We start from the raw sequence: 25,528 nt of genomic DNA, 5'->3' as shown, positions 1-25,528 counted from the left end.
ACTTTATGATTCATAAAACATTAATTCACAAACCAAGTATACTAGAGTATCCCATTTTACAAGAACAATGGTTTGATTTAAAACTAATCAAGGGTATACATTTTTCAAATACATGTTAAGAATACTAATTCAGTAGCATACTATCAATCATTTATTTCAGAATGATTGAGTTTTCACTTCTATTACACACGTGAGGTCTATATACTTTTTATGAGTCAATAGATTCAGGTTGTTTAATTCATTTAAACAACATAGTTAAAGTCTTGACATTATAACCAGAATCTCCAGTCGGGGATTGAAACAAGTGTGTATAGATCTATATTGGGATTGGCAACCCTGCACTCAGACTGCTAGCTACAGCCGGTCATACACGCCTACGAGTGACAGTTGTTATCAGCAGTTTTTGACGCCTTCAAAGCGTTGTTTCAGGCCATCTGGTCTCAGTATGGTTATAATAATTCATTAAAAAGATATTAACAATACGGTTGGTATATAATTAACTAAACATGAGTACATTTTCAAAGTACCAGTTTACTAAAATACAGTTTTACAGTATTACATCTTAGTTTACATTAATCGCTGGTGAAGCCAGGCACACTCACTTTTACAGGTTATACAAAAGAATACAAATACAGAACACTGGTTTACAAACATAACGGTTTTATGTGATTAAAACTACTTTTCTTATACAACAGTAAATATAGGATTTTTTGGAACAGTTACATATTCAAGAAACAAAAAATATACTTTCAAACATAAATACTTATGCACTCACTCAACTTTATGTTGATACTCTCTTTTCAAATTACATGTATTCTCAGGGAATTAGTAGACAGTTACTCCCCGAGCTTTTAAGAAAATGGAGTTGTTTTGAGTCGTGTCTTCTATCTTTTGTTATAACTATTTTTGGTGTCAATATACAATGATTGAACACGTGTAAAAACTTATACTTATTAATGTAGTGGTTGTTTGTACTTTGATTACTATAATGCATGTGTTGTGATACTACAAATGAAGTCATCCACCCCCAGACTTTTTCGTCGTCTGGTTTGGGGGTGTGACAGATTGATTTCAGAGCATTGTTTATAGTGAACTCAGTATATCAATTCATAAAAGATATACAAACTATAAATACATTCGGGATAAGTGCTCTGACTACAAGTATACTTTTAAAATTTAAGTATTTTTACAAGAAGTATACTAACACTCATATTTACAAGCACAATATCACAGTCATAACAACTCAAAAGTATTTGGATGTTGGACACTACGGTCAAACCTGGGCAGTTATGTAATCATATTTGGGATCAATATAGCCCGATCAACTATATTGGTTTGAGATATGACCAACATGTGTTTGGGAGTGATAGTAGTGTTTCGCATGTCTAAAACTTACCAACTATACATATGTAGAAGAACTCTAGATCAAAACATAAAGTTAAAATACTATAGGAGTATTTTAGGCACTATATACTAAGAACAAATATGTGTAAACAAAAGAACCGTTATTGGTAGAGCTATAAATATTAAGTGTATATTACAGTTATATATAATTTAAGTTTTATAGACTTAGAATATGTGATCTAGCTTTATTTCTTGTTTTCCTTGTTTGGTTGTGGACTTAGAGCATGATCATTTAATCGAAGGTCTATTATATCCAAGTTATATATAATTAGTATACACTATGTAGTTATAAAGGTACCCAATACAAAACATGTCATACAAAACTCGTTATCTGTTAACTGTAAGTTTCTCTCATAGAAACTTGTATTTCCAAATCTATTGTTACTAATTATATTCTATATCTCTTATATCCCTATTCTTGGTTAGATAACAATGGCTGAATTCCATCTACCCGGAGACCCGTATTATCCCAATCAGGGAAATGGAGGATGGCTCGATGATGAGCCATAAGAGAATCATGAAATCCCCTTAGATGATGATTTTGCAGAAAAATTTCGTGAAGATACTGATTCGGAGTCAGAAACATATAATTTACCACCACTTGCCTAGAATCCCAATCCACAACAAAACTTCCAAGGCTCGACGCCTCTGTGGGCTGTAAACTTAGACAGGCGGAGTAATGAGCAGGGTCAGAACCATCCTTACCAAGGAGACCGAAGCTTTTACAATCTGGACACAAGAGGCTCAGCAGACAGAACCCTCCCGATGTTAGTTTGTCGTGTGGCGCGTAACGATGAACAAGGAAGAGTTGCTATCGACCGAGTCATACAGGTTGAAGCTGCTACTGGAGTCAACACCGTTTGCATTCGTTAATTAGAAGACAATCATTATGCGACAAGGGATCATACTAATTTCTTGCTGAGAGAATTGGCGGCATCCCAAGCCGAAGTTAGAGAACTGCGAGAACGACAAATAACACAAGAAAGATGTATGTGCGAAATAGAAAGTCAGCTAGCCAAATCCAGGGCCAAACCTAGTAGGAAGTAGATTATACTCTACTCGTTCACTACGTACTCTTTTGGTTATAGTCTAAGTATTCAGATATGTTCTAGCGTTATTTTTCATGATTTTCAGTACGACCACGAAAATTTCATTTTCGGTAGGTCGGTTTAATGTCGATGTTTTCCCAGTATTATGGTATATTGCAGACTCGTTTAAGGTCAAGTTTTCCAAACTCTATGTACTTAATATACCAATACAATCGACATGCATTTTCGTACTCTTTGAAAAATAACCACTCAAATTCATATTATCCTGGTGCAAGTTGTACCTGTAGTAGACTTCTATTTCCAATTCCTTACAAGATTCATATTGAACTAAGTGTTTTAGTTCAGATATATCATACTCATGTTCATTCTTGATATCTGAATATCTTTTCATCTTATACTTCTTAAGGTGAAAGATGCCTCCTTGGAGAAACCCAAGGCGTGCCCATGTCAATGAAGCGACACCACCTCCGCCACCACCTCCTCAATTCGATGCTGCCATGTTTTAGGCGGCGGTCACAGCAGCGGTCGAAGCTCCTATGTCCCATATAACCACCACTATCGCAAGTGGACCGGGGAGTGGAGCACACCCTTCCAATCAGGGTGATAGTCACGGGCACCATCGGAAGTGTACCTACAAGGATTTCTCGAACGCCAAACCCAGGACCTTTAACGGGATTGGAGGAGTTATGGCGTTAAGGCAATGGATTGACAAAACAGAGCTAGTCTTTGAGATCTGCTCCTGCCCGGAGGGGTAACAAAGTCAAATTCGCTGTCTGTACCTTTGCTGATAGAGCCCTAACATGGTGGAACAGCCATGTTAAGTCACTGACCTTAGTGGTGGCTAACTCTATAAGTTGGGAGAACTTGAAAACAATGCTGATGCGGGAATACTGCCCGCGGGGTGAAATTCAGAAGCTCGAGTAAGAGCTCTAGGGTCTTACTATGGTTGGTTCAGACACAACAACCTACACAAATAGATTATGCGACTTAGCGATCCTATGTCCAGAAATGGTTGCTCTGGAGAGCAAAAGATTGAAAGGTACATCTGGGGGCTGTCACCCCAGATTCAGGGAAGTGTTATTGTTTCCAGGCCTGTTACCGTTGACAGTGCCAAAGAGTTGGCACAGTCCCTTATCGACCATGGAGCCTGTCAAAACTTAGTGGTCGCTGCCCCAGAACAACCCAAGGGAAACAACAACAACAACAATAACAACAACAAGAAGAAGAAAGCCTGGAATAAAAGGAAAGGCAAATCTTCTCAGGAACCCTCGAAAAAGAAAAAGTTAGTGGCAGTCCATGCTGCTACTATACCTGCTGCTGTTCCTGCTAACCCTACACTTGCTAAGCCCTATGTTGGTAATCTCCCCAAATGCAACAGGTGCAATTTCCACCACAACGGAAATTGCCAGGAAATGCAGTGTCATAACTGCAACAGAAAAGGGCATATTGCTCGATTATGTAAATCACCACCCCAATTGATTAACCAAGCACCTACCGCTGCTGGAGTAGGTCAAGCGTGTTATGGATGCGGTGATGTTAGGCATTTCAAAAGAGATTGTACGAAAGCTGGAAATGCTGGAAGAGTTGAGAGGATTCTGGCAATGGGTCACGAAGAAGCTGTGGCAGACCCTGCGGTGGTCATGGGTACGTTTCTTCTCAACAATACTTATGCATGCATTCTATTTGATAGTGGTGCTGAGAAGAGCTTCGTGAGCCATAATTTCAAACACCTATTAAATCAAAACTCCTAACCCCTAAATGAAACCTTCACAGTAGAAATGGCTAACGGGAAATCCGAATACACTAACGATATATACATAGGATGTACCCTTATCTTGAATAACTTTTTTTCCCAATAGACCTTATGTCAGTCTCTATCAAAAGTTTCGATGTCATTATTGGTATTGATTGGTTGTGCTCTAACCATGCCGACATCCTATGTTATGAAAGAGCCATTCGCCTGAACTTGCCAACTAACGAAACTCTTATCATCTACGACGACAAACCCGGAACGAACCTTTAGATCATTTCTTGCATCAAGGCACAAAAGTACCTTCGCCAGGAGTACTGTGCTTTATTAGCTCACATGGTAGACAAAAATCAAGAAGTGAAAGACATAGTGGGCATTCTTGAGGTCTGCAACTTTCCTGACATATTTCCCGACGATCTTCCAGGAGTGCCTCCCGAACGACAAGTCGAATTTAGAATCGACTTAATCTCTGGGGCTACCCTTGTAGCCAAATCCCCCTATCGTCTTGCACCTTCTGAAATACAAGAATTATCCAGCCAGCTGAACGAACTCCTTGGCAAGGGTTTCATAAGACCAAGCTTCTCACCATGAGGAGCACCAGTCTTGTTTGTAAAGAAGAAGGATGGATTATTCCGTATGTGTATAGACTACCGCGAGCTGAATAAGCTTACCATCAAGAATCGATATCCTCTACCTCGCATTGACGATCCGTTCGACCAACTTCAAGGTGCGAGCTACTTCTCGAAAATAGACTTGAGATTCGGGTATCACCAATTACAGATTTTGGAGGAAGATATTCCCAAAACAACGTTTAGAACTCGTTATGGTCATTACGAGTTTGTAGTGATGACTTTCAGATTGACGATTGAACCTGTTGTGTTCATGGACTTAATGAACAGAGTGTGTCGTCCGTACCTGGACAAATTGGTCATAATCTTCATTGACGACATCCTTATCTACTCAAGAAGCGAAGAAGAACATGACCAACATCTTCGTCAAGTATTGCAAACTCTGAGAATAGAGAAACTTTATGTGAAGTTCTCAAAATGTGAATTTTGGATTAGGAAGGTAGATTTCCTGGGCCACGTGGTCAGTCAAGAGGGAATACACGTGGACCCTTCTAAAATTAAGGCAATTGAGAACTGGTCAGCACCTAAAACAGCTACAGAAATCCGTCAATTCTTAGGTCTTGCTGGCTACTATCGTAGATTCATCCAGAATTTCTCCCGATTTGCTAAACCATTTACCACCCTAACGCAAAAGGGTGTAACTTTTAGCTGGGAGAAAGAAACAAGAAACATCGTTCCAAACGCTGAAACGAGCTCTGTGTGTTACACCGATCTTGTCTCTTCCTGAAGGGACAGAGGACTTCGTAGTGTACTGTGATGCTTCTAATCAAGAGTTTGGATGTGTTCGTATGCAAAGAGGAAAGGTTATATCATACACCTCGAGACAGCTAAAGACACATGAGGTCAACTATACAACACATGACCTTGAACTGGGAGCAGTGGTATTTGCTTTGAAGATCTAGAGACATTATTTATATGGCTCAAAATGAACAATATTGACGAACCATAAAAGTCTTCAACATATCTTTGACCAGAAAAAGTTGAACATGAGACACCAACGGTGGGTGGAGCTACTGAACGATTACGAATGTGAGATTCGTTATCGCCCTGGTAAAGCCAATGTAGTAGCTGACGCCCTTAGCAGAAAAAGAATACTTGAGACGTCGAGTAAAGTCGTTGACCATGACAATCCATTCACATCTGTCCACATAGATCAAAGAGGCTCAACTCGAGGCCTTGAAACTCGAAAACGTGACAGGTGAAACCTTAAGAGGAATGGATAAGAACTTTGAAATCAGGGATGATGGAGTCTATTGTTTCATGAACCGGATCTGGACACCAAAGTTTGGTGGTTTCAGAGACGTGGTTATGAATGAAGCACACAAAACCCGATACTCCGTTCATCTAGGTTCAGACAATATGTATCTGGACATCAAGAAACTGTATTGGTGGCCTAGCATGAAAGCCGAAATTGCTACCTTTGTGTGTAAGTGCTTTACTTGTGACAAAGTCAAGGTAGAGTACCAGAAGCCTTCAGGTTTATTGCAACAACCTGAAATCCCTGAATGGAAGTAGGAGCAGATTATGATGGATTTCATAACTAAGTTACCCAAGACATCGGGTGGTTATGATACTATTTGGGTAATCAGTGATAGATTGACAAAATCCGCACACTTCTTACCAATAAAAGAAACTGACAAGATGGAGAAGCTAACACGAACTTACCTCAAAGAGATTGTTAGACTGCATGGTGTGCCAATATCTATTATTTCAGACCGAGATAGCAGATTCACCTCTTGTTTCTAGCAGTCTTTACAAAAATATTTAGGAACTAGGCTGGACATGAGTACAACCTACCATCCACAAACCGACGGACAAAGTGAGGAGATGATTCAAACTCTAGAAGATATGTTGCGAGCCTGCGTGATAGACTTTGAGAAGGCATGTGATACTCATTTACCCCTTGTCGAGTTCTCTTACAAAAACTGTTATCACACTAGCATAAAGGCTGCTCCATTCGAAGCCCTCTATGACCGCAAGTGCAGATCACCACTGTGTTGGGCTGAAGTGGGTGATACACAACTAGTTAGAGGTTAAGTTCCAGACAATACTCTCACTGGTCCGAAAATTATTCGTGAAACTATGGAGAAAATCGTACAAATTTGTGAGCTACTTAAAGCTTCCAGAGATAGACAGAAAAGTTACGCTAACAAAAGGAGAAAACTTTTGGAATTCCAGGTTGGTGACCGTGTCTTGTTGAAGGTCTCACCTTGGAAGGGCATGATACACTTTGGAAAGTGTGGCAAGCTGAACCCAAGGTACATAGGACCATTCAAGATTCTTGCTTGAATTGGTCCAGTAGCTTACAAACTCCGACTACCACAAGAACTAAATAACATACACCCAACCTTCCACGTCTCTAACTTGAAAAAGTGCTTATCCGATGAGACTCTTTTATCCCACTTGACGAGATCGAGGTAAACAAAATCCTCAACTTTGTGGAAGAACCCGTAGAGACCCTAGACAGGGAAATAAAGAGAACCAAACAAAGTCGTATCCCGATAGTGAAGGTTCGTTGGAATACAAAACGGGGACCTGGATTTGTCATAGCTAGCATTTTTAGCTAGGAAATTCCGTCCTCATGTAAACATCAACTATTGTAAGACTTGTGCTAACACGTTAAAGTTTACATTATGGTTCCTAATGAGCCATTTATTGTTATAGTGCAAAGCATATATGTATCTCAAATCTTTCTCAAATCTCTCCATGTATCTTAAATCTCTCCTAAATCTCTTTATGTATCTCAAATCTCTCCCAAATCCCTCTATGTATCTCAAATCTCTCTATATATCTTCCTTAATCGAAACCAACTCAAAACGAAAGGAGAAAACTCGAAAGAACAAGCCTATTCTGGAATACACTATTCATTCTCAGAACCTCTCTTCTTAGTTCAGAACCTCCTGATTCGGAACCTCTTAAGTCACTTTGGAACTCCTAAAGGAACCGAACAATCTCACAATTTTGGACCCTCCCACCCGGACAATCTCGCTCCAGACATCTGCTGATCCGGAATTGTCGACTTCGGAAAACTTCGCACCACTCCGGAAGGATCAACCAGCGAGCCATCTTGCACTGGAGTCCTTCGCATCTCGAAAGAGGGCACTCCGGAACCGAATCTGCTCGGAAGCACCAACTCCACCCGCCCCAGCCTCAACCACAACAACGCCAACCAAGTCATACGCGGGTTCCAATCCCAAATGTGACAAGTGTAATTACCACCACTTCGGGGGCATGCAACGACTTCCAATGCACCAACTACAATCGAAAAGGACATAATGTTCGATATGGCAAGATGCCCCCACAACAAAACAACCAGACCAATGACAACAACGCCGGAGCCAGCCGCACATGTTACAGATGCAGAGAAACCGGCCATTATAAACGCAAATGCCCCAAGAAAAAAAATTAGAACGCAGGAAGGGTCGTAGCCTTGGGGCAAGAAGAGGCAGTGCAAGATCCAACTGTGGTGACTGGTACGTTTCCCCTCAACAACTCTTATGCATGCATTTTATTTGATAGTGGTGCTGAGCGGAGCTTCGTAAGTCACGGATTCAAACACATACTCAATCAAGATCCCCACAAATTGAACAAAACTTTTACGATCGAAATGGCCAATGGTAAAACAGAATCAACCAACGATATTTACGTAGGGTGCACGCTAGCATTAAATAATTACTCCTTTCCAATCGATTTAATGCATGTTAATATTAGGAGCTTTGATGTTATTGTTGGCATGGATTGGTTAATCCCCATCCATGCTGAAATTATGTTCCACGAGAAGGTCGTTTGCCTTCATTTACCCAACAACAAAACCCTAATAGTTTATGACGATAAACCCGACACAAACCTCCGACTCATTTCTTGCATCCAAGCACAAAAGTGCTTGTATAAAAAGAATCACGCCTTTCTTGATCATGTCGTGGATAAAAAAAAGGAAGAGAAAAACATTAACAATATTCCGGAAGTACGTGACTTTCCCGAGGACTTGCCATGAATACCCCCCGAGGTTCAGGTCGAGTTCCGAATCGATCTTGTACTAGGAGCCACTCCAATCGCCAAATCACCCTACAGGTTAGCTCCTGCCGAGATGCAAGAGTTATCAAACTAACTAAGCGAACTTCTCTAAAAGGATTCATCAAGCCGAGCTTTTCACCCTGGGGAGCTCCGGTCCTGATTTTCAGAAAGAAAGACGGATCTTTCAGAATGTTCATCGATTATCGGGAGTTAAACAAGCTTACTGTCAAGACTCGATACCCACTCCCTCGAATTGATGATCCATTCAACCAGCTCTAAGGAGCCATCTACTTCTCCAATATAGATATGAGGTCCAGATACCACCAACTAAGGGTCCGAGAGGAGGATATTCCAAAGAATGCTTTTCGAACCCGTTATGGGCATTTCGAATTCGTAGTCATGCATTTTGGTCTCACAAATGCACCCGCAACCTTTATGGACCTGATGAACAGAGTCTGTCAGCCGTTTCTCGACAATTCTGTGATTGTTTTCATCGATGATATACTCGTTTACTCTAAGAATGAGGAAGAGCACAACCAGCACTTACGATAGATTTTGGGAACATTGAGAGTAGAGCAGCTTTATTCAAAGTTCTCCAAATGCAAGTTCTGGATTCGTAGTGCTGAATTCTTGGGACATGTGGTTCGTGAAGAGGGAATACATTTGGACCCTACCAAGATTAAAGCTATTGAGGGCTGGGCAACCCCAAGAACCCCAACCGAAATCCAATAATTTTTAGGCCTTGCTGGTTATTACCGAAGGTTCATCTAGAATTTTTCCAAAATCGCCAAGCCTCTCACCACTCTCACCCAGAAGGGTGTATCTTTCCATTGGAATTACGAACAAGAAGATGCCTTCCAAACCCTGAAATAACCCCTCTGCAGTGCCCAGTGTTGTCCTTGCTAGAGGGAACGGAAGACTTCGTAGTATACTGCGATGCTTCTAATCAAGGGTTAGGCTGTGTGCTTATGCAGCGCGGAAAGGTGATAGCTTACGCATCTAGGAAACTAAAGACCCATGAAGAAAACTACACCACCCACGATCTCGAGCTAGGAGCTGTGGTCTTCGACTTAAAGATTTGGAGCCACTACCTATATGGTACAATGTGCACCATTTTCACAGACTATAAGAGCCTCCATCACATTTTGAATCAAAAGGAATTAAACATGAGACAACGGAGTTGGTCGAACTGCTAAACGACTATAAGTGCGAAATCAAGTACCACCCAGGCAAGGAAAATGTGGTAGCTGATGCCTTAAGCCGAAAGGAGTACTCGGGCCGCCGAGTAAAGACACTAACAATAGCCGTCCATTCCCATCTATCCTCACAAATCAAGGTGGCTCAACAGTAAGCCTTGAAGCCAAAAAACATCACCAATGAGGCATTGCGCGAAATGGAAAAGAATCTGATAGTCAAAAAAGATGGAGCCTATTCTCTTATGGACTGAATCTTGACACCGAGGTTCGGTGGATTCCGTGACCTGAGAATGAATGAGGCTCACAAAACGAGGTACTTTATCCACTCGGGTTCCGATAAGATGTACCTGGATATCAAACAACATTATTGGTGGCCGCATATGAAAGCGGAGATTGCCACTTATGTAGGAAAGTGTCTCACTTGTTCCAAAGTGAAATTGGAATATCAGAAGCACTCGGGTTTACTTCAACAACCCGGAATACCCGAGTGGAAATGGGAGAGAATAACAATGGATTTTATAACCAAATTACTTAAGACGGCAGACGGTCTGGATGCTATCTGGGTGATCGTTGACCGATTAACAAAATCCGCCCATTTCCTGCCAATAAAGGAGATGTACAAGATGGAAAGACTAACACGAATATACCTAAAAGAGGTGGTAAGACTTCATGGAGTCCCCATATCTATTATCTCAGATCGAGATAGTATATTCACCTCTCGTTTTTGGCAGTCGCTCCAGAAAGCATTAGGAACCCAACTGGATATAAGCACTGCCTACCACCCTCAGGTTGATGGCCAAAGCGAGCGAACTATTCAGACTTTAGAAGACATGCTCCGAGCATGTGTAATAGATTTTGGAAAAGCCTGGGATACCCACCTGCCCCTAGTTGAATTTTCATATAAGAACAGCTACTACACGAGCATATGAGTCGCTCCCTTTGAGGCATTGTATGGCTGGAAGTGCAGATCGCTCCTTTGTTGGGCTGAAGTGGGTGACACCCAGCTGGCAAAAGGGAAATCACCGAGCAACACCCTTACATGACCAGAAATCATTCGAGAAACTACAGAGAAGATAATCCAAATCAAAGCCTGACTCCAAGCATCGCCTGACCGACAAAAGAGTTACGCCGACAAACGACAAAAACCTTTGGAGTTCCAAGTCGGAGATTGAGTGCTATTAAAGGTCTCTCCTTGGAAAGGGATGATCCATTTTGGGAAACGAGGAAAGTTAAACCCGCGATACATCGGACCATTCGAGATTCTTTCCCGAATTGGTCCGGTGACACATAAGCTGTAGCTACCTTCGGAGCTCAGCAACGTACACCCCGTGTTCCACGTTATCGAATTTTAAAAAGTGCTTAACAGATGAAACCCTTTTCATTCCCCTAGAAGAGATCGAGATAAACAAGAATCTCTTGTTCATCGAGGAACCGGTCGAGATAATGGATAGGAAGTGAAGCGCACGAAACAAAGTCACATTCCGATTGTGAGGTTCGATGGAACGCTAAGCGTGGACCTCAATTCTCTTGGGAACGCAAAGAACAAATGAAGCAGAAGTACCATCACTTATTCTCTCATTCATGATCCTACCTTTCAAAAGAATTTCAGGACGAAATTCCCTCTAACGAGGGGATGATGTCACAGCTAGCATTTTTAGCTAGGAAATTTCTTCCTCATGTCAACATCAACTATTGTAAGACTTGTGCTAAAACATTAAAGTTTACATTATGGTTCCTAATAAACCATGTATTGTTATAATGCAAAGCATGTATGTATCTCAAATCTCTCTATGTATATCAAATCTCTCTCAAATCACTCCCAAATATCTCTATGTATCTCAAAGCCTCTCTTCTTAGTTCAGAACCTCTTGATTCGGAACCTCTTAAGTGACTTTGGACCTTCTAAAGAAACTGGACAATCTCGCAGTTACGGACCCTACCACCCGGACAATCTCGCTCTAGACATCTGCTGATTCGGAATTGCCGACTTTGGAATACTTCGTACCACTCTGGAAGGATCAACCAGCGAGCCATCTCGCACTGGACTCCTTTGCATCTCGGAAGAGGGCACTCTGGAACCGAACCTGCTCGGAAGCACCAATCACTCCAGAAACTACTGAATTGGCTCCTGAAATCCCTTTACCCACTTCGGAGCCTCGCAGATTCAGGACTCCACTACGGATTTTAGACCATTTCGGACCATTTCATCATTTTAAGAGAGTTTGACGTCGGGAATCCCACCAAACTCGTATTTTCCGTAACTTAGACCCCTTATACTCCTATTTTAAGCCAAAATTGAATATTAAAACATATTTACATAAAATAATATTTAAGATTTCTAAATGTATTATTTTAAATCAAACGATGTGAATAAGATAAGGATAAGAGTGTTGACTTTGTTGATTAGATGCTATTCCCCGTTTTTCCATGCATTTTAATATTCAACATATATCCATGAAATTAACCAATGGGTTCCCAAGTAAATATCACATCAAAATTTCATAATCCCTATGTTTGGATGATTTCCTTCCAAAAAGCCCCACCATCGTTTGTCATTTTACCTCCTGTCCACTCCCATTTTCTCTCAAGAGTAACTCCAAGTTTCAAAAGGAGTTAAAGTCTTCAAGCTTCTTCTAATCTTTGGATAAAATCACCTCCAAGGAAGTTCATCCTCTCATCCAACAGTTTAGGTTTAAGATCTCCACACCATCACTCCAATCATCCCATAAACCAACTCAAGGTGAGCTTCATACCCCTATTTTTGAGTTTTATTGTTTTTGGGGGAGGATACAAGTCAAAGCCTCGTTTAAATCTTGATATATTTGCTTGTTATGCATGTATGCTAAGTTATGTGTGTTAAAGTTATTAAAACTCCTTACGAATTAGTTCAAGAACTCGAAAGCTTGAGCAAGCCTCAAGAGTTTGAACCATATTTCACAAATTATGTACAGATACAAGAACTAGTATGTTACAAAGTATAAGTCACAAATTTTTATGACAAAAACCATGATTTGATTCAAAAATTGCTTAAACGAGTATTTTAGAAGAAATGGGTCATTTGCAACAATTCACATAGTTTTTAACCACTTGTGACACCTTTTGGAAAATATGAGTCTTAATTGATAATTTATAAAATGAAGGACCATTTTTGCCAACATCGATAATATTGGGTCATTTTTGACAAACATGATTCAAATGAGATTATTTTCAATAAACGGAAACGAAATATCTAGGCAATGAGTACAACTATTGTTATTTATGTAATAAATAACGGATTACAACAATTTTGCATAAACACCTGTTAGTATTCTAGTCATACGCATCTTCACAATATATATATATATATATATATATATATATATATATATATAGAGAGAGAGAGAGAGTTAGGTTCAAATGTTTTCACTATCTATTGTGTGCATGTATGACTGATTCTGGACCAATCATTTTAGTTATTTTAAGAAAGTAATTAATGCATATTAAATGCTGAAGATGTAATTAATATTCATTATATCTTCAACATGTAATATGCATTAATTACTTTCTTAAAATAACTAAAATGATTGGTCCAGAATCAGTCATACATGCACACAATAGATAGTGAAAACAAAATAATCTAACCATATATATATATATATATATATATATATATATATATATATATATATATATATATATATAATAGTGTTCGTTTAAAGTCCTGTAAGAGCTATAACCAGAGTCTACTGGAGGGAGAGCGGAAATTTGGCTTTAGTCCTAATTTCGAGACGAAATTCTCTCTAACGGGGAGATAATGTAACATCCCGTTAATTTCTTCTTGTAAAGTCAACCCTAGTCAACCAAAGTTAAATGGATTGGATTAATGTTTTATAAGTGTTATATGTTTAAGAGGTGAAATCTTGAAGTCCGAAGACCATTCTTTCTTTCCCTTCGGACAGCAGCCTTGCAACCGAGAACATCAGACTTCGGCCATGAACAAGGGCCGCAAACCCTCAGACCGTGAACGAGGCCGGACCGCAATCTCGCAAACCGTCTTAGGGCCGCAAACGAGGTTCACGACCGTGAACCCCTTCAGATCGTGAACCCTCATATATATATATATATATATATATATATATATATATATATATATATATATATATTTCAGCCGACTTTTAGCTCATTTCTACACTTTCAAACGGAATTCCAACCTTTTTGTCTCAAGTATCATCAGCCAAGAACAACCTCTCTCCTCAAGAAAATACTAAATTCATCCTTTCTCATCATATTCAAGTATTAATCACTAGTTCTTCATAACATCTAATAGGTATCATTTCTTGATCTTATTATCACTTCAAGAACATCCTTCAATCTTCTTAAACTAGGCTGAAATCCATTAATTTCACTAGATTTCACGAAGAACACGAAGAACATGCGAAGAACATGAAGAACACCCATCCGAAAACCTTTGAATATTCTTAGAAACTTGCTTAGGATCAACAATTGTTCTTCATTCATCAAGAACACAGGGCCGTGAACCCTTCATGTTCTTGGGCCGTGAACACCCCTCCTAGTAGTGAACACCATTCAACCTCCATTTTAGCTTCTAACACTCCTATATGTAGGTTATATTTACAAATTAGTCCAGTTTCTAATCATTCCTATGATTATATTAGCTAATTGGTTGCATATATTCTATACAAATTACTATATAGGACTTGTTTTACTATGAGATCACACTTGTGGAAGTAAACACCCTATATCAAATTATCAATCGAATCACCCTTTAAAAGGTGAGTTCATACCACCGTATTTTCAAAGTTTTTACAGGTTGAAGGGGAGGAGGGGGGGGGGGGGGGGGGGATACAAGTCTAACACAAGGATTTATTGTTACAAGAAAATGGTTTCAAAATATCTTACTAAAATGGATTTCAATTGTCATCAAATCAAATGGTTTTAAATTGTGTTAAAATGACATCAAGTCACCAAAAGTATTTCAAGATGTTAAATTCTTTAAATGATTTTATAAACTTATATTTTCCCCAAAAATCATATATATATATATATATATATATATATATATATATATATATATATAAGATTTAAAGGGCTTAGGACTGATAACTCACTTTATTTCATTTTCCTTGTTTGGATGTGGGCTTAGCGTATCGGTTATTTGTCCGATTGTCGTTTAAATTATATATATATATATATATATATATATATATATATATATATATATATATATATATATATATAAAGGTTAATTCATTCAATTTCAATACCCTTTGTAACATGTCGAACAACGGGTTGCATTCATGAACAGTTAGTATCAATTCAGAAAGTACATATAAATTATAAGGATAATAACTTGTAAGGGTAATCAACTTTCGATTTTGTTCACATTTAGTCACTAAACTTTTTTCGTTATCTATTTGCCACTGAACTATTAAAACTGTTCACATTTTACCCTTATGATCGGTTGTTACCGGTCATAAGGGTAAAATGTGACCAGTTTCAATAGTTTAGTGGCAAATAGATACTGTAAAAAAGTTTAGTGACTAAATATGAAGAAAATCTAAAGTTCGTTTCCCTCTAAAAAATTTCAATGACTAAATGTACATAATTAACACACACTAACACTCTCAGTGTTACATCTCTCAAGCACATCTCTATAGTGGTATGAACTCACCTTATATAGAAGTGTTTACATCTCTCTCTCTCTCTCTATCTCTATCTCTCATGTCACACGGCTACTTTACCACATGCAAGTGGGTCTACAAAAGTCAAACTGTTTACAATTTCATACATGGATAACTTTGTACCCAACATTCTCCCCCTCAAAGTTAGGAATGGATGACCCACTTCAAATCTTCCAAACTCGAGCAACTTCACGAATCGAACCTCAAACGTGACACATATAGAGATGACCATCGAATCTTCAATTCTTCCATGACTTTTCAATCTGGTATCTAGAATGTGAGACCATATAAACTGAGCATCAAAAGGTAATTAGGAGTTTCTCATTCTCCAAAAAATTACCCAAAATTTGAGCATTTATACACACTCCAAAAATCTTCAATAAGTCCAAACCCATCATGAACCGAAATCACTTCCGAATCTCCAATCAAATCATTTCATAAACTTCAATTACTTGAGGTCACTTCGGTCTTCAAGTCCACATAATATGAAAAATTCAACTTTCGAGTTTCCATATCTAAATCTCTCCCCCCCCCCCTTTATAATCGAAAAATGATTATAAAACCAAAAAGGGAATGAGAAAACACTCAATTCAGAAATTTTCTATCCACCCCCACCCCCTAGGCCTTCACACATGACATAAACAATTTGCTTCAATCCAAAAAATCCAAAAATCTTCAATTTTTAGCTTCGTTCACGAACTGCCTTTGGCAGAATTTTCAAATTGACAATTTCTACCCAAATTTTTGTCAAAGGCGGTCCGTGAACGAAGCTAAAAATTGAAGATATTTTGGATTTTCCGAATTGAAGCAAAATGTTTATGCCATTTGTTTAGGGGGAGTTTTGGATAGAAAATTTCTGAATTAAGCGCTTTGTCATTCCCTTTTTGGTTTTATAATCATTTTTTGATTATAAAAGGGGGAGAGATTTAGATATAGAAATTCGAAAGTTGAATTTTTGTACAACCAAAATCAGATTAGAAATTTAGATGTTTTTGTTGGAATAGTGTCTAAGGCTGCAACTATATTAGGCAAGTATTTGATCCGGTTGTGCATAGTCCTTTTGGGTTGCCTTCACCATAGCAACTTAATAGGATGATTTATTAAGAGAGAGTAAATATTATTAATATATTATGAGAATAATATAATGAATAATATATTGTTATTTGATTAATATAAGTCATAGAATTAATTAGAATTAATTTGGTGACTTAAAGAGATTAATTAAATAAAGGGGTATAAACTGTCAATTGTTTGATAGTTAAGCTTTAGACTGAAAATCCTTGTAGATATACAAGGGACGAATTCTAGAAGCTAAAAGGATAGCTAATTCGTCCAAGGCTTATCTATGGAAAGGATTTGGATAGCCTTAAGAGAAGATTATCCAATTAGGGTTTAGGTTGTAACCCTTAAGGAGTCTACAAGTATAAATAGACCCCATGGCATAAGGAAATTGGCACCTCTCCTAAAGTAAGAGAACCCTGACCGATTTCCTTCCCTCTCCTCTCTCCTAAATCATCTTTCTTGCTATTGGTGTTTGTAAGCCATTAGAGGAGTGACATTTGTGACTCTAGAAGCTCCAAGACCTCAAGATCAACAAGGAACTCAAAGGTATGATTCTAGATCTGTTTCAATGTTGTTATTTAACTTAATTAGTCATTAGAAGTCTTGGATTCAATGCATGTTTATTAGAAAGCCTAGATCCAAGCATTACGGTTTTGCATGCGCACATAGGAAAGTTCTTATGGATAAAACCCATCAGTTTTATTTAGAAAATTCCAAACCATCGATTTTTTATTTCGGTTTCAGTTTTTCATTTTTTTAATATATTTTTCAGGTTTTTTTTATTTTTTTTAATTTTTTTTATTTCATAGATTTCTTCATCAACAAATATTGCTATAATTTAACAAAAATAAATAATTTGCTCAATCATTATACAAGAGGAAGTTTGTTCACACTTAGCCATTGAACCTTTTAGAGGGAAACGAACTTTCGATTTTGTTCACATTCAGTCACTAAATTTTTTTTCATTATCAATTTGCCACTGAACTATTGAAATTGTTCACATTTTACCGTTATGACTGGTACCGGTCATAAGGGTAAAATGTGAACAGATTCAATAGTTCAGTGGCAAATAGATAACGAAAAAAAGTTTAATGACTAAATGTGAACAAAGTCGAAAGTCCGTTACCCTTTCAAGACATTATGCCTAAATTAAAATTGGTATAGTTTATGAACATTAATTCACGAACCAAGTATACTAGAGTATACCATTTTACAACAAAGGTTTGATTCAAAACTAATCAAGGGTATACATTTTTCAATTACATGTTAAGAATACTAATTCAGGAGCATACTATCAATCATTTATTTCAGAATGATTGGGTTTTCGCTTCTATTATACACGTAACGTCTATATGCTTTTTATGAGTCAATAGATTTAGGTTGTTTAATTCATTTAAACAACATAGTTAAAGTCCTAACATTTTAACCGTAATCTCCAGTTAGGGATCGAAACAAGTGTGTATAGATCTATATTGGGATTGACAACCCCGCACTCAGACTGCTAGCTATAGTCGGGCATACACGCCTACGAGTGACAGTTGTTATCAACAGTTTTTGACGCCATCAAAGCGTTGTTTCAGGCCATCTGGTCTCAGTATCGTTATAATAACTCATTCAAAAAATATTAATAATACGGTTGGTGTATAATTAACTAAACATGAGTACATTTTCAAAGTACCAGTTTACTAAAATACAATTTTACAGTATTACATCTCAGTTTACATTAACAGCTGGTGAAGCCAGACACACTCACTTTTACAGTTTATACAAAAGAATACAAATATAGAACACTGGTTTACAAACAGAACAGTTTTATATGAATAAAACTACTTTTCATATACAACAAAAAATATAGGATTTTTCTGGAACAATTTACATATTCAAGAAACAAAAAACATACGTTCAAACATAAATACTTATGCACTCACTCAACTTTATGTTGATACTCTCTGTTCAAATTACTTGTATTCTCAGGAAATCAGTAGACAGGTACTCCCCGAGCTTTTGAGAAGATGGAACTGTTTTGAGTCATGTCTTCTATCTTTTGTTATAACTATTTTTGGTGTCAATATACAATGATTGAACACATGTAAGAACTTATACTTATTAATGCAATGGTTTTTTGTACTTTGATTACTATAATGCATGTGTTGTGATACTACAAATGAAGTCATCCACCCAGGGCCGGTCCATTGAGTTTTAATGCCCAGGGCAAAGTGATAAAATAATGCCCCTATGTTTATACAAAACAAGTGCAATATAAAAACACACATACACACATATAACTACAAATATATATATATATATATATATATATATATATATATCATAAAAAAAACGTATTCAACAACATATAATTAGTTTTCAAGCAAAATTTTCTTCTTCAAAGGTGATAATGCCTTTTCTTAGAACATTACATTATGCTCCAGAAGCCATTTGTCACATTTCCTTGTTTCATGCATTTGCTCTGTTCCAAAGAAATTGGATTGTAAATTGTCTTCCGTTCTCAATTTTTATTCCTTCTCTTGCCACAACCAGCTCATTATCTGTAATCTCAGGTATTTCACTCAGATCCTACTAACTAAAATTCAATGAAAAGATTTCACCATTTTAATACACTTTTAACTATAAAAAAATAAATAAAAGTGATTAAAGATATTGATGATATAAGATTAAAAGAACTAAAATACACTAAAAATACAAAGCAGAAATCTAAAATAAAAATCTTTCCTAATTTACCCCTGCTATCTATAAACTAGAAAAAAAACAAACTAAAGTCAATGCTATTGAGTCATTGAGATCATACAATGTTATCAATATCCTTCCTAATTTACCCCTGTTGTTTCAAAACCAAAAAAAATTACCAAAGTTTGTGTTTTTTCAGTTTTAGTATGTAAAGTGATATGGAAAATGAATCATAAAATCATAAATATTAGATCAATTAAAAAAAACTATGTCTGATAGCAACAAATAACAATGGAAAATTGTATACTACTTCCCCTAGTTGATGCCTCAAAATATCCAAAATAATCAAAAGTTCAAAATTCAATAGAAAAGTATACCTCCTTAATAACATAAACAAAGCATAAGAATTCAGATTGGAACTCTTGAAATTCATACATAAAACCATAGAACTTATACCTAAAGCATACCACAAAAATCATGCCTATAGCAACTCCTAATTTTGAACTAAAAAATTAAGCACATATTCCAACTCTTACAGTCTTACTCTTGAATTAAACCCTAAGAAATTAAAAATTAAACATCCTAAACAAAACTACTATAATCAAACAAAAAAATATGATATCAAAGATGCATATTTCAAACAAAACTGATATATATTCCAAACAAATTGGGAATCAGAAATTGAAGAATAGAACCGATAATTACCTCTTTAGCCGATAGCTTTGAAGTTTGATCCTACGAACGCCAAGTATACAACTTCAACGATCGAACTACCACAAAAATAGTGATAAAATAGGAGAAATTATAATTAGGAATCAGAAAAATAAGAAATACAATGAATGACAAAGTTTGTTAAAACCCCAACTCATAAATATCGCCAAATCACTATATATAGGAGAAAGAGAATTCAAAAAGTAGAAATTAGATTTAGAGAAGAAGTCGACTCCTCGTTCTTCAACAAAGTTCATTTTTCTAGGCGTCGATTGACAATCAGCTAATAAAAATGTCGATTACATCTGCATCGTCGATTCGATTGCACGCTTTTTACCTTGCTCTCCATCCTAGCATCGGAGAACATAAATCAAAATTTGGGCTAAATTATTGGACCAAACTGCAATATACATCGTTAACACATGACTAAATGATGCCTCCTCAGATCTGATGCCTTGGGCCTCGCCCCATCTCGCCCATGTATCGGGCCGGCCATGCATCCACTCCGGACGTTTCCACCGTCTAGTTTGGGGGTTTGACACATGTAAAATTGTAATTAAACAAATATTGTACCTCTTAAAGCCGTATGGTTCTTTTTTGGGTTCCTGGTAAGAGCATCGATTAGGGTTATTTTTACAGAGAGGGTTTAAAGAGAGACATAAGAAATGAAAATCTATGTTTCTGGATAGAGAGGGAGGGAGAGATCGATGGAGGTGAATACCTCTGAAAATCAAGGGTTTTAAACAGAAGACATATTTATCTAACAGGGTAGTGGCGGTGATGGTAATGAAGACAACATTGGGCGGCAATGAAGACTCATGGTTGTGCACGATGGTGAGAAAGTGGCGTAATCCGCCTTGAGGGATCGGATTTTAAGATAGGGATGGTGAGGTTTGAGAAAGAGTGAAAATTAAGCTACAATCTTTGGATGGACATGTGATATTATCTTGAGCACGCAAGAACATGTTTTAGCAGTGAGCACAATATAAGGCACTGTTTCATGGATTTGACCTTAAGAATAGTGTATTAACATTTGATAAATGTTAATGTTTACGATTAATGTTTTTTTCATGCTTATTTAAACAAAAAGTATCGTGGAAAATTGCCAAGACACTAAGAAGTGATACTTTTGAATGATCGGACAGGAGATTGTAGTATTTTACCCTTTTGTTTTAAACATTAGTTTTTTTTCTCTCATATCATTAAACTTCTGTTGTTTTTTTTCCTACAGGAGGTCAAAAGTGTATACACAAACAATTGAAGCCAGAGGCAACTGAAGTTGCGTGTAAAGGCTAAGGAAGGTTTCATTGGATCAGTGAAGCTCAAGGTGGGGCTGAATGGCTGATTAGTTTTCTCTCAATCACATAGAGGATTTGAAACCCTCTAAATAGGATGAGGTTTGATTCGTATGTATATATATTCACCATTGTTAATTGATCTTTTAGATTTGATCTTCCAGTCATTGTACTTCAGGTGTTTATTTATAAGTAATGTTACTGTCTTATGTTAATTGTTTAACTATTGTTTCACTTTGCATGTTTTGACTTCCAGAATAATTGAGATTATTAAGAATAATAGAAATTGTTTAAATGGTCCACAATCGTTCATATGTTGGAAGTAGATATGAATGAAGATTGTCATGAATTGGTGTGTAGAATGTCTTAATGGTGTTAGACATAGCAAAGGATTGCTGCAACGTTCATGAGTGCTTATGAACTAGTTTTGAGCATGGGAACAAACCCGCGCTTGCTGGAATCACCTTATGGAATACGATATAAAAGGTGATCGCAAGACGATAATATCATATAGTCTTAAAACCTAGATATATGGTTTGTTACTTGTTAATTGATTGTACATTGATAATGCGAAAACGCATCAGTAAATTGATGTTATAAAACGCATTGTTGTGTATAGTTGGTTAATAAATAAGTAAATGCATATAAGTCGAAGTTTATCTGTAACTTTTATCTAAGAAGGTAAAAGCGATATCTCGGCCGCTCGATGATTTGATTTGACTTATGTGCCGGGCCCGGTCAGAACTGAATTGATGTGTTCGATTAAGTTCTATGTCAAATAAATTAGAGATTGAGAAACCTAAATGCTTGACTAACCATTCCATAGGATTGTCAACATGATATCTAATAGAGGACTGTACGATCCCTTATCTAAAGGACAAGATTGATTAGATCAGAGTTTGACAGCGTCTTTGAGAGCTACGATTGCAAACCGAGGGAGACTGTTGGAATAGTGTCTAAGGCTGCAACTATATTAGGCAAGTATTTGACCCGGTTGTGCATAGTCCTTTTGGGTTGCCTTCACCATAGCAACTTGATAGGATGATTTATTAAGAGAGAGTAAATATTATTAATATATTATGAGAATAATATAATGAATAATATATTGTTATTTGATTAATATAAGTCATAGAATTAATTAGAATTAATTTGGTGACTTAAAGAGATTAATTAAATAAAGGGGTATAAACTGTCAATTGTTTGATAGTTAAGCTTTAGACTGAAAATCCTTGTAGATATACAAGGGACGAATTCTAGAAGCTAAAAGGATAGCTAATTCGTCCAAGGCTTATCTATGGAAAGGATTTAGATAGCCTTAAGAGAAGATTATCCAATTAGGGTTTAGGTTGTAACCCTTAAGGAGTCTACAAGTATAAATAGACCCCATGGCATAAGGAAATCGGCACCTCTCCTAAAGTAAGAGAACCCTGGCCGATTTCCTTCCCTCTCCTCTCTCCTAAATCATCTTTCTTGCTATTGGTGTTTGTAAGCCATTAGAGGAGTGACATTTGTGACTCTAGAAGCTCCAAGACCTCAAGATCAACAAGGAACTCAAAGGTATGATTCTAGATCTGTTTCAATGTTGTTATTTAACTTAATTAGTCATTAGAAGTCTTGGATTCAATACATGTTTATTAGAAAGCCTAGATCCAAGCATTACGGTTTTGCATGCGCACATAGGAAAGTTCTTATGGATAAAACCCATCAGTGGTATCAAAGCCTAGCTTGGTTTTCTTTAAATTGTTGCTTGATTAACTGAAACAAACCTGCAAAATTCGATTTTTAGGTTTCTGAGTCATGGACTCGGCGAGTTCCAAAGTGGACTCAGCGAGTAGGCCTGACTCGGCGAGTCCCTTTGTGCACTCGGCGAGTCCAGGCGTCAGGAATGGCCAGATTCGGGATTTTTTCATAATTATCTTATGGAAACTTACCTTAATCATAATAGATCAATCTAAATCCGATTTTTTGATATATATGACTATTATCTTGATCTAGTTAAAGGTATTTATCAACTAATAAAATATTTAATTTCCTTATATGATAATTAATTAATTATTTTAAATTATTTTGGTAATTATCTTTTAAAGAAATCTTGAATAAAATCAAATATAGATAATTATGATATTAATTGTTAATTGAAATTATTTGTTATTTGATCCTCCATGTTTTAAATGTTTAAAACTTGCCCTCAAGTTTTGAAATTTATATTTGTGATTAAAAGTTTTAATTTAGACAACTTAAATTTCAAACCCTAGATTTTAAAAGTTTTAAAATACAACCCTATACTAATAGGATATTACTAGAATAATATATATATGTATAACTAAATGCTAGTATTACCGTTAGTAGGCCTCATTCACGAAGCCGATCTATAAGGTGGGTATAAGGTTGCGACCTATAAAATGGCGCTTAATGGGTGTACACTCACACCCACCGCTTGCTTGATTGGTGGAGGGTCGTTAGCCGAACGGGTAGGATAGGGCAACCTCATCCTCTCATTAAAAGTATAATAAGAAATATAAAGTAACTACACATATTTTAAAAATTTCCCAATCTTAGTTACTTTAGGAAAAGTGAATTGATGCAATCCCATGAAATTACACTTTGCACCCTTGCTAAGAAGTTAGTGGAGCGTGTGTGGTTTACCGGCACACTAATTGGTTCTAAGCAAAGGTGGCAAAGGGTGATTCATTGTTTATCATAGTTCGATGGAGCGTGTGTGGTTTACCGGCACATCGAATAGGTGATCGTTACAATGAAGGCACCATGTGAATTTGCATGGTAATTCACACCCGCTTTGTGATCCTCGGTATCCCAGTCACAAACAAGAGGGGCATCTCGAGATTTAAACATGCCATTGAATAGTTTCAATGAATCTCATCCGAACCTAGGAATTCTCAAAAACACTTAGGACTAATAGTTTAAGTTTTGTAATGGAGAATTAGTGAATCGTCATTCACTTACCTTCAATTTATTTGCATGTTAGATTACGGCATCCCTTTTCTAGTATGTAAATGTTATTGTTGGATCCTAGCCCTAATTTTTCTTATTGGGTGATAATTAGGGATTCTTATTCTAATCTATCTTTGTCCTTTTCTTTTGTAGATGTCGAACGCAAACAACGTTGCTGCTAGTTCTTTCACGTTGATGAGCCTTTGCCAAAAGGTCACCTTCGATGGAACGAACTTTAGCGAATGGATAAGATACATTCGCACCATTGCTCGCTATGAGGATAAGGAGTATGTCCTCGATGAGAAGCTCGAGAAAATCAACCCCGAAATTGCTACTCCCGCCGAAATCACCGCTTTTGAGACTCATGAGCGAGATGCAACGAAGGTACATTGCATCATGATCGCCACCATGAACTCCGAATTCCAAAAGTCCTACGAGGACATGTACCCGTACGAGATGCACCAAGACTTATTGGAGAGATACCACCAGAACGCGAGACAAGAGCGTTATGAGATTTTCACCAACATGATTTCCGCTAAGATGGGTCATGGAGAATCTCTTACCGTGCACCTGCAAAAGATGCAAAGGTATGTCGACCGCCTTCGCAAGTTAAACGTTGACTTCGGTGAAGACTTGGCAATCGACATGGTGCTTCACTCTTTGCCTCTGATGTACAACCAATTTAGGATGACCTACCACATGAACAAAGAAGAGGTCACCCTAAGCAAACTCCAAGGTCTCTTGAGGGTCGCTGAGAGCAACTTCAAAGACAAGTCTGTTGCACCTGCTCCCAATCCGCCCGCTGCTCCTGTCTTGGATATTGGTCAAGGAAAGGGAAAGAAGAGGAAGGCTTCATCAAAGAACCATCGCAAGGTTAAAGACCGAGATGGTGCCTCTTCTAGTGGGACCAAAGTTGATCCTGCTAAGCCCTGCTCTAACCCAAAGGAGGCAGAGTGCCACCACTGCCACAAGATAGGACATTGGAAGAGAAGCTGCCCAGATTACCTGCAAGCAATCAAAGAGGGAAAGATCAAGCCATATTTCACAGGTATATACACAATCAAATCTAACGATTCTAATCATGCTATTTCTTGGGTTCT

General features: G+C 37.4%; 1 protein-coding gene across 6 annotated transcripts in view; it reads left to right on the top strand.

Moving 5' to 3' along the window:
- Positions 1–21,691, top strand: part of LOC145102068 (uncharacterized) — a 38,234-nt gene extending 16,543 nt beyond the window's left edge. For 2 of the 6 annotated variants that reach the window (XR_013706004.1, XR_013706007.1), the window contains one exon: positions 21,413–21,691. The gene's annotated coding sequence lies outside the window, so the exon portion shown is untranslated. Of the gene's footprint in view, positions 1–821; positions 846–1,830; positions 11,751–18,759; positions 18,919–21,412 lie in introns of those variants that run through there. The other 4 variants (XR_013706006.1, XR_013706008.1, XR_013706010.1 and 1 more) reach the window with 3 other exon arrangements.
- The last annotated feature ends 3,837 nt before the right edge of the window (positions 21,692–25,528 follow it).

Source organism: Lactuca serriola, chromosome 4, assembly GCF_051521515.1.
Source record: "Lactuca serriola cultivar US96UC23 chromosome 4, Lser_US96UC23_V15, whole genome shotgun sequence".
Classification (NCBI taxonomy): domain Eukaryota; kingdom Viridiplantae; phylum Streptophyta; class Magnoliopsida; order Asterales; family Asteraceae; genus Lactuca; species Lactuca serriola.
This window is presented reverse-complemented; position numbering and strand designations above follow the sequence as displayed.